Source organism: Eretmochelys imbricata, chromosome 3 (genome assembly GCF_965152235.1).
Source record: "Eretmochelys imbricata isolate rEreImb1 chromosome 3, rEreImb1.hap1, whole genome shotgun sequence".
Taxonomy (NCBI): Eukaryota; Metazoa; Chordata; order Testudines; family Cheloniidae; genus Eretmochelys; species Eretmochelys imbricata.
This window is the reverse complement of record NC_135574.1, coordinates 92,580,529-92,590,363: the sequence shown is the minus strand read 5'-3', so window position 1 is coordinate 92,590,363 and position 9,835 is coordinate 92,580,529. Positions and strand designations below refer to the sequence as shown.

The window sequence follows — 9,835 nt, the reverse complement described above, 5'->3', positions numbered from 1 at the left end:
TGAACTTTTTCACTTGCAATAAGGTTTTACCTTAGTGGGTCACAAACCCAACTGCAGAAACCTCCTTTTTTATCTGGGCTTGGGACCAGCACTGTTGCTAACCGTGGCAGAATTATATTATTAGCTGAGCAAAATACATGAGATAAGCATGCTGACCTGCAAAACAATTGGAATCTTCTTAAGATATTTATATTAATCTTATTTCCCCTGCCCCTTCTGAAGAGGACAAAGACACAGGACTTATCTGGCTTTTTGAAAAACTAGGAGTCAGATTTTTTTTTTTAAATCGAGATGACCCCTTCTTACCCAGAAGAACCATTGTGAAACATGAAGTACAGTATACTTCCAGTTGTCAGAATAAGGAGGAACACAGATTTTGTTCAGGTAATCAGGATTTCAGATAAACAAATGAGCAGGAGCCATCAAGACATTCAGCAGTAGTGTGACCTCCCCTGCAGCCAGTGGATCACCATCCTCCTCCTCGCAGTCCTGACCAAGGGCCTCTGTTTTATTACCCAAACCTCTGCATTATCCATATCCCTTCCTTGCCCCCAACAGGAGATACACACCCTCAGTGACAAGGAAGGGATTCAAAGAATGCAAAGGTTCAAATAAGAGTGTTTTGAATAAACAGGAGTATACTGTATTGGGTATTGGTAATTGTCATCAGTACAGACTGACCCAGCACACCCCCTTGCAGGCAGGCATGGTGTTGCGGGTGAGCCCTTACTTGATTTTTCCCTCACCCAGGATATCAACCAGTCCAGCAAACCATTAAATGCTAAAGAGCCCCGCTTTTGGAAGGCCTCATTTATTCACAGAAAAGCCAACACAGAACATCAGTAAGACTTTCACCCCAACATCTCAACTGTCTGACCAGGTCATTCTTAGTCCATCTGTCCCCCACCTGAGCCCACTACCTACCCAGGCTGTCCCTCAGGGGTTCTCTTGGCTCCAGTCTCTGCCCCTAGTATAAGGCGTCTTGCCCCTACCAGAGTGAAATCCTTCTATAGAGTCAGGTCTACAGGAAGGTCGGTCCACTGCAAATCTTCTCCAGGGACAGTGGATGATCCTGGCCAGGATAGGCTTCCAGACAGTGTCTGGAAGACCCCTGCTTGAGACCAGGACCCCTTGGATGCCTGCTGACTGTAATCCTCCCTATTGGAGCCTCCCCTCTCTAGGATCACCCCTGGAGAGCTCACCCTCTAGGCTGCCTGCTCAGCCCTCTCCTAGGAGCTCCTCTTCAGAGAAGCTTCCTCTCTCTCTTTGGACTTCCCCTCTAACTGAGTTTGGGTAATCTTTTTTAGGTCCAGGTGCTTGTTTAGTAATCAGACACCTGGTGCCCCATCACCTGCAGTGCAAGAGAAAGAACCCCAGTTAGTCATGCTCAGCACCTGGGGGGTGATTAACTAATTTCTCCCTGGCCAGAGGAGATGGAGCTAGGCCTTATAAGTAGACTGAGGGAACAGAGTTGGTGGGAAATTGCAGAGGAGATACATATCTCTGGTGGACAGGAGCCCTGGGATAGGATTTAACTGATAGGAAATGGAACTTTAGCGCCCTCATGGTCAAGATGGAGTCTGCTCTGGCCAAGAGAAAGCATGGGCAGGAACGCAGGAGGGAAAGTCCCTTCCACGCGAGGGGCACCTGTTCCAACACCCTCCCCCCTCCCATCCTCGAGTGAACACACACACAGGAAATGTACGATGAATATAGAAAAGGGAAATATTTATTTACAGAGGGATGAAAGGAGAAAAACAGCAGGGGGAATTATAGAGGTAGCTGTAAAACAGGGTTGCATTCAACACAAGGCCCCACAGACCCACTGGTACCACAGCCTGAAAGGGCAGACACCGAGCACAGGTGTCTGGTTTCCTACCTGAATGCCTGGTCGAAAAGGGACCCTGGTGGCGCTGGTCAGGACCGCTGACTGAGCTCTTAAAAGTCCGGTCGACAGTGCTGCAGGACTAAGGCAGGGTAGTCCATACCTGTCCTGGCTCCGCGCTGTTCCCCAGAAGTGGCCAGCAGGTCTGGCTCCTAGGCTGATGGGCCAAAGGGCTCCATGTGCTGCCCCCACCCTGAGCACTGGCTCTGCACTCCCATTGGCTGGGAACCGCGGCCAATGGGAGCTGGGGTGGTGGTGTCTGCGAGTGAGAGCAGCGCGCAGAGCCTCCTGGCCCCCTCCCTAGGAGTTGGACCTGCTGCTGGCTGCTTCCATGGCGCAGTACAGAGCCAGGACAGGAAGGAAGCCTGCCTTAGCCTCACTGCTGTAAGAAGAAAAGGAGTACTTGTGGCACCTTAGAGACTAACCAATTTATTTGAGCATAAGCTTTCGTGAGCTACAGCTCACTTCAGGATGCATCCGATGAAGTGAGCTGTAGCTCACAAAAGCTTATACTCAAGTAAATTGGTTAGTCTCTAAGGTGCCACAAGTCCTCCTTTTCTTTTTGCGAATACAGACTAACATGGCTGCTACTCTGAAACCTCACTGCTGTGCCAATGACTGGGAGCTGCCCCAGGTAAGGCTATGCCCCAACTTCAAATCCCAATCCCCTGCCCCAGCCCTGAGCCCCCCCAACCCAGAGCCCCCTCCTGCACCCCAAACCCCTCATCTCTGGCCCCACCCCAGAGCCCTCACCCCCTCCAACACCCCAACCCCTGCCTCAACCCACAGCCCCCTCCCGCACTCTGAATCCCTCGGCCCCAGCCCCCATCCTGAAGCCCCCTCCTGCACCCCAAACCCCTCATCCCCGGCCCCACCCCAGAGTGTACCTCCCAAGCCCAGAGCCCGTACTCCCTCCTGCATCCCACCCCCCTGCCTCAACCTGCAGCACCCTCCCACGTTCAGAATCCCTCAGTCCCAACCCCCAGCTGGGAGCCCCTCCTACACCCGAAACCCCTCATCCCCAGCCCCACCCGCACCCCCAGCCAAAGCCCTCACTCCCCCCGCACCCAACTCCCTTCCCCAGCCCAGACCCCCCCCCCGCACTCTGAACCCCTCATTTCTGGCTCCACCCCAGAGCCTGCACCCCCAGTTAGAGCCCTCACCCTGTACCGCATCCCAATCCCCTGCCCAGTGACAGTGAGTGAGGGTGGGGGAGAGCAAGCCACTGAAGGAGTGGGAATGTAGTGAGCGGGGGGTGGCGCCTCAGAGAAGGAGTGGGGCTAAGGTATTCGATTTTGTGAGATTAGAAAGTTGGCAACCCTAACGGAGCAATGTGTCTTTACCCAGAGTTTAGGAGTCCTGGGCAAAGTTCCAGTCCACTGGTGAGTCTTGGGTGCTCCTCGGCGTCATTGGCACAAGTAAACTTTCCCCAACAAACCCCTCTGGTGCCCTCTTCTGCTGCTCTTTGCTAAGCCACACAGAGCAACAACCTCCCTACTCAACTCGCTAACAGCCTTCTTCCTTATTACTAATGCAATGCCACAAGCCCCAGTACTCATGGCCCAACATAGCTCTGGGCGGCAGTGATACTGGGTCCAGCTCCAGTTTGTCCTTCTCGGGCAATTCCTCCCTGTCATAGTGCTCCCCCTGGCTCCTGTCCTGGGGCATCACCAATCAGCTGCTCTGTTCTTCCCAGGCTTCAGGCAGGTTCTCGTCTCCTTCACTCTGTGAGGGCCTGCTGGCTGCAGCCCTTCAGTCTGGTGCTACAGACACACACTCCTGGTGCTCTCCCCTCTTTCTCTGCTTCCCTCTGTCTCCCAAACTGCACTGCCTTCTTCTGGAACAATCAGCACTTCCCCCACCCTCAGAAAAAAAGATTTAAAGGGACCGTGCTCTCTAAACCCCAACGGTGTTACAGAAACAATGAAGGAAGAACTCTACAGGAGCAGGTTAGGCTCTGCAGGGAAAGCCCTGAGGTAGAGCCAACAAGGGAACTACGGTGAAGCCTGAAAGGGGAAGAAGAGCTGTTAGTTTGAAGATTTGTTTGGACTTTTATTTGGACTTGTTCATCTTACCCCAGAAGGGATTTAAACTTGTATAGGACTTCGTCAGAGGGCTTAGCCACAGAAAACCTGGGAGGAGAGTCAGGAGAAAATGCAGGCTGAGAATAGCCATTGCAGGTCCAAGAGAGAGACCAGTGAAGGCCTCCAGCAACAAGGGGCCTGTGCAAAGCTTCATGGACACCCTACAACGGGCAGTTAATTACCCACAAATTTGGCTTTTATAAGTCAGTCATGGGCCGATTGAACCCTAATTCCACAGATAGGACAGCTTCACCATGACAGGAACACAGTAATTTTTTTGTAAAAAAAAATTGATATACTATATTAAACATAGAATCCTGCCAGGAAGATGAAAGATATCTATTATAAAATACCCCCATACTTATAGCAACCAAACAAATTCTAGGTGGCACACCTCAGGCCTGGTATCCAGATCAAATGTCATTCAATTAAAAATAAAAGTGAACACTTGACCAAGGAACAGAAGTGGTGATTGTCTTCCTAGTCATACTCTGTAAAACATGCCAGTAAGAAAGATTCAGCTGCAAAAATAAAGAGAGAAAAGTTTGAAGAACAAACAAGTCTTGAAAACAGATTCCAATCCAAGGTCCTATGTATGTATGCATCCTTCAGAGACAAAAGCAAGAGGCTTTAATTTTACCTTCACTGCTTTTCTGTTCGTAAATGTGTATTTCAATAATAGTGATCAAAGCTAGTAATGCAGAGGCTTTAGAACAGGGGTCAGCAACCTTCGGCACGTGGCCCATCAGGGTAATCCATTGCAGGGCCATGATGCATTTTGTTTACATTGACTGTCTGCAGGTACAGCCCCCTCAAGCTACCAGTGGCCACAGTTTGCTGTTGCGGCCAATGGGAGCTGCAGGAAGTGGCATGGGCCACAGGGACACGCAGGCCGCCGCTTCCCGTTGCTCCCATTGGCCGGCAACGGTGAACCACAGCCACTGAGAACTGTGGGAGGCCATGCCTGTGGACTGTCAACGTAAACAAAATGTCTCGCGGCCCGCTAGTGGATTACTCTGATGGGCCGTGTGCTGAAGGTTGTCAACCCCTGCTTTAGAATTATATTCTAATCACAACTTTTTGAATTATTATTAAATATTTATATAGTGGTAGCACCCAAAGCCTCAATCAGGATTGGGGCCCCCTCTATGCTGGGTTCAAATGTAGAAAAGAAACAGTCTCCTGCCCCAAGGGACCGATAGCCTAAATGCAGAACAGCCTAGATGTTTTCTTAACTCATTCAGCCTGGCCCAAACTGGGGAAACTCTGGATACTGCGACAAAGTTCCTGCTCTACCTTGGTGGGTCTTGCGCTTATTGGCGGATTTGCTCACCTTGGAGCTTCACAGCAGCCCTCAGCTTGGCCATTTTTCTGAATTCACAGTCCAGGTCGACTCCTCCTGTGTCTGACCAAGAGTTGGGAAGATTTTGGGGGATCCCGGGCCCGCCCTCTACTCTGGGTTCCAGCCCAGGGCCCTGTGGAATGCAGCTGTCTAGAGTGCCTCCTGGAACAGCTGTGCAACAGCTACAACTCCCTGGGCTACTTCCCCATGGCCTCCTCCCAACACCTTCTTTATCCTCACCATAGGACCTTCCTCCTGGTGTCTGATCATGCTTGTACACCTCAGTCCTCCAACAGTCCGCGTTCCCACTCTCCTAGTGCCCCTTGCTCCCAGCTCCTCACACGCACACCACAAACTGAAGTGAGTTCCTTTTTAAAACCCAGGGGCCCTGATTAGCCTGCCTTAATTGATTCTAGCAGCTTCTTGATTGGCTGCAGGTGTTCTAATCTAATTGTCTCTAGAAGGTTCCTGATTGTTCTAGAACCTTCCCTGTTACCTTACCCAGGGAAAAGGGACCTACTTAGCCTGGGGCTAATATATCTGCCTTCTATTACTCTCCTATAGCCATCTGGCCCGACCCTGTCACAATACGGAAACTGAAATGAAGACTATTCCCTATGGACTTCTGTGAGGTTATTTTCATTGAATAAATAGACTTCTGAATACTGTTAATTTTGCATTGGAGTATTACTAAAAATATGTAACAGTAATATACAATGTAAGTTAAAATATCAGAAATAGACATGCAACGCATAGAAGTTAGAGAAAAAAGATTTATACGTTGTCTCCCTGTAATCTATCCTCCTGCCTATCTAGGCTTGTTCTCTGCAGTGTACTTCTAGGCACTGCCCACTTCAGGCACACAGGACTTGATCCAAAGCCCCTTTGCAGTCAATTGGATGACTCATTGACTTCAGTGATCTTTAGGTCTGGCCCTCAATATACAAGAAAGCAAATTAGAATGCCTATCATTCTCACAAGTGTCTTAATTCATCTTGACCCAACTCATTTTGATTTTTTTCTTTTAAATGTTTTCAATCTCTTTTCTTATAAGAAACCAAACAAATTCTGGGTGCTGACATATAAAACAAGTACAAAAGTATTATACGTTCCCAGTGTAAAAAAATTTGACATTTTGCAAAAAATGATGTTCTATGTAGCCATTCCTGTTGGTATGGTGATAGCTTCCATTTGCAATATGTACGCATCTGCCTTAAGCTCAAGTGAAATCCCCAGGATCATGTTAATTCCAGTTTTAGTACCATGCCAACGTTTGAAACAATAGGGAATGACTAAAACATACGCACAAGTGTGGCTTCTTTGCCCTCACACCTCTAACATCGATCATTGGGGTAGCTTTAATTTGGTAAAGTCTTTGGGGTGACTAGTGCATCCTAACAATTGGGGTTTTTTTTATTGAATGAGATATAATTGGATGTCTGAGGTCACTTCCTTAATCTCTCATATTGCTCTGTTCCTCTGTGGGGATGAGAAATTTATTGCCAATCCATCGTTCCATGTTTACGCATTATATCTGTATTGATTCTTTCCTGGGCCATCAGGCACTTATAAGGTGCAGCTTCGACTCTGAGAAAATATGTTCTCAATGTCCTTTGGATATGCATTCTTTAGCTAATATACAGACTGGAGAATTATTGTAGATTCATGAGTATTATTAGACAAAATTGAATTTATAAAGCAAGTAAGAAATTACACAGAGCAAAATAAGGATGGTTAGATGATAGTGTTCACCAAATTAAAAAAACAACAGCATGGGATGTTAAAATTTATCAAGAAATAATAATTAAAATCAATTAACCCAAGATCTTACTACGTCTTATTGGAAAGACCAGCTTTATCTTACTTCTATAGTCGTATGGTGGTGATTTTAGTGCCAACATGAAACTATAGATTCGTTAAATATAGGTTATTTATTTTGAATCAGGCTTATATGCCAATGGCAGTTAAACCAAACAATTCTAAAAGTTAGAACTTAGAAATTTAGATAAGTTACTTAATACCTAATAACATAATTTCAGCTCAAAATTGCCTTGACCAGGTTGTCTCTTCTCAACATCCAGCCAGAAAATGAGATATCGCCTTTATGAATTCTTGAAACTTTGTCCCTGGAATATGTGGATATCTTTTTGCAAAACATCTTGTGCCATATACAGCTGGTTGGAAATTTTCCATCAAATTTTTCCATCAGAAAATGTTAAGTTATCAAAATCTAAACCTTCCATGGTACATATCAATTATGATGAAATTTCAGCAGAAACCTGCCTGGTTTCCTGCCAGCTCACCTGCCTGTTTGGCACATCATCAGCCCATCCAGGGGGAATTTTGGGAGCTAGGGCTCCTCAGCTGCTTGGCACAGCCTGATAAATAGGGCACTTGCACCTCCTTGCCAGCCTGCCAGCTAAGGCTGGAGGAGGCTGGTGAGATTGGTGAGCTGCCAAGGAGCTGGGGCTCTGAGGGCTCCTGACTCCCCACCAGTCCTGGGAACATTTGCTTCCAAGGCCCCGGGCTCCTCAAGTTAGTAGTTCGTTATAGTGCAACATTAAGTAATTTGACTCATTTTGTTCAGTCCATCACCAGTATCATGTAATAGATAATGAAATAATACAAAACAGCTGTAGACACCTCTGAACCAGTACTTAGTTCTCCCTTACACTTCAGATGTAGTTTAGCAGGATCACTTTGTAAGTTAAGTTGTCTCTGGTTAATTGTCAGCTTTTAAATTTAAATCAGCTTCTGTACATTTAAATCAGCTTCTGTACCAGATGACTGGAGGATAGCTAATGTGACACCAATTTTTAAAAAGGGCTCCAGAGGTGATCCCGGCAATTACAGGCCTGTAAGCCTGACTTCAGTACTGGGCAAATTGGATGAAACTATAATAAAGAATGGCTATTGTCTGGGATGGGCAGGGATGGTGCCCCTAGCCTTTGTTTGCCAGAAGCTGGGAATGAGCGACTGGGGAATGATCACTTGATGATTACCTGTTCTGTTCATTCCCTCTGGGGCACCTGGCACTGGCCACTGTCAGAAAAGACAGGATACTGAGCTAGATGGACCTTTGGTCTGACCCAGTAGGACTGTTCTTATGTTCTTATTGTCTGATTTGCAGTTGCACAGTAACATCTTAATTTATGATCCTACTAAAAAAATATAAATAAAGAAAGGCAGTGGGAATATCTTGGTGTTTCTGAAATGAAATATGCTCCTTGACCTTCCAGGAAGCCTGGAAACCCTGAGAACTGCTTTATGTTGGCTTCTCAAAATAACTGAAGGTATCTTTTTCTTCAGTATAAAACAAATATCTTTTTAAATCCTTGTTAATGATTAGAGACATATTTCTTATTAATCACACTTCTTTTTAAAAAAGAGCATTGTTGGAACTCTTTTCAATACTCAGTGGTGAGTTTGACTTAGAAATGAATCTTCCTCAAGCTAAAGGGGTCTAATTACATAAGATATTTATTAATTATTTAGATACATTGATAATTAAAAGCTGTTTCTTAAATGTTAATTTACACCTTTATATCCTTTTGTTTATTCACTAATTCAATTATTCCTTCTCAGTAAGATCTTGATCTACTGTATTTCCAATCTGAATTTATAGCCCAAAGGCATATAATGTAAACAAAAAAGATGAGAATTTCACATCTTAGCAAGTGACCCATCAATGTGGAGGCAGGAGCAAGATGCCTGGTGCCACGGTGAAAGACATTAACCAGCAGGAGTTCATCCAGTTCATTCCTCAGGAAGTCAAAGAAACTGAAGGTATTCAAGTGGGTGGAGATGGTCAAACTAACCAAACGCAAAGAGCTGGCCTCTTATGATGAGAACAGGTTCTATACCAGAGTGGCTTACACAGCCCGCCACCTGTACCTCTGTGGTGGTGCCAGCAGAGAGTCCATTACCAAGATCTACAAAGGCAATGGTGTGATGCCTAGCCACTTCAGCCAGGGCTCCGAGGGGCTCAAAATGGTGGAGGAGGATCAGGATGGCAGTCACACACTCTCCCCTCAGGGACAGAGAGATCTGGACAGAATTGCTTGCCAGTTGGCAGCTGCAAAGAAGAAACATTAAAATGAATGTCAGATAATAAAAAAAAACACTAATCCTTTTTTTAACGGTTAAGCGTATCTAGTAACATGTTCTAGTTACTCAATCTAGAGCTCCTTTAAGTGAAATACTGAAACAGCATCTACTGTTTTTCAATTTTGAAAGGCTTAGTCCTTAATTACGCTAAAGATTCTGGGCTATATGTGGCTGTATATAAAATTATTACTGTAATTTCCATGTCCTCTGTGTTGTGGACAGAATTGCCTTTAGCAGTATCACAGGGAATATTGTGAATGCTGCTTGCTTATTACTTGGCAAGATGTTCCCCTGAGTTCAACATCGAGGCAGGGGAGGGCTCTATAATCTTCAGTGTACAAGATGAAAGTATACCAAGAGGTCAGGGGAGACCAGGCTGTGTGTGGGAAAGAGTAGCAGGCTAGAGATACAGTTACT

The 9,835-nt window shown here is 46.1% G+C and overlaps 1 pseudogene; it reads left to right on the top strand.

The window, feature by feature from the left end:
- Positions 1-9,018: 9,018 nt before the first annotated feature.
- Positions 9,019-9,406, top strand: LOC144262087 (small ribosomal subunit protein eS19 pseudogene; annotated as a pseudogene).
- The last annotated feature ends 429 nt before the right edge of the window (positions 9,407-9,835 follow it).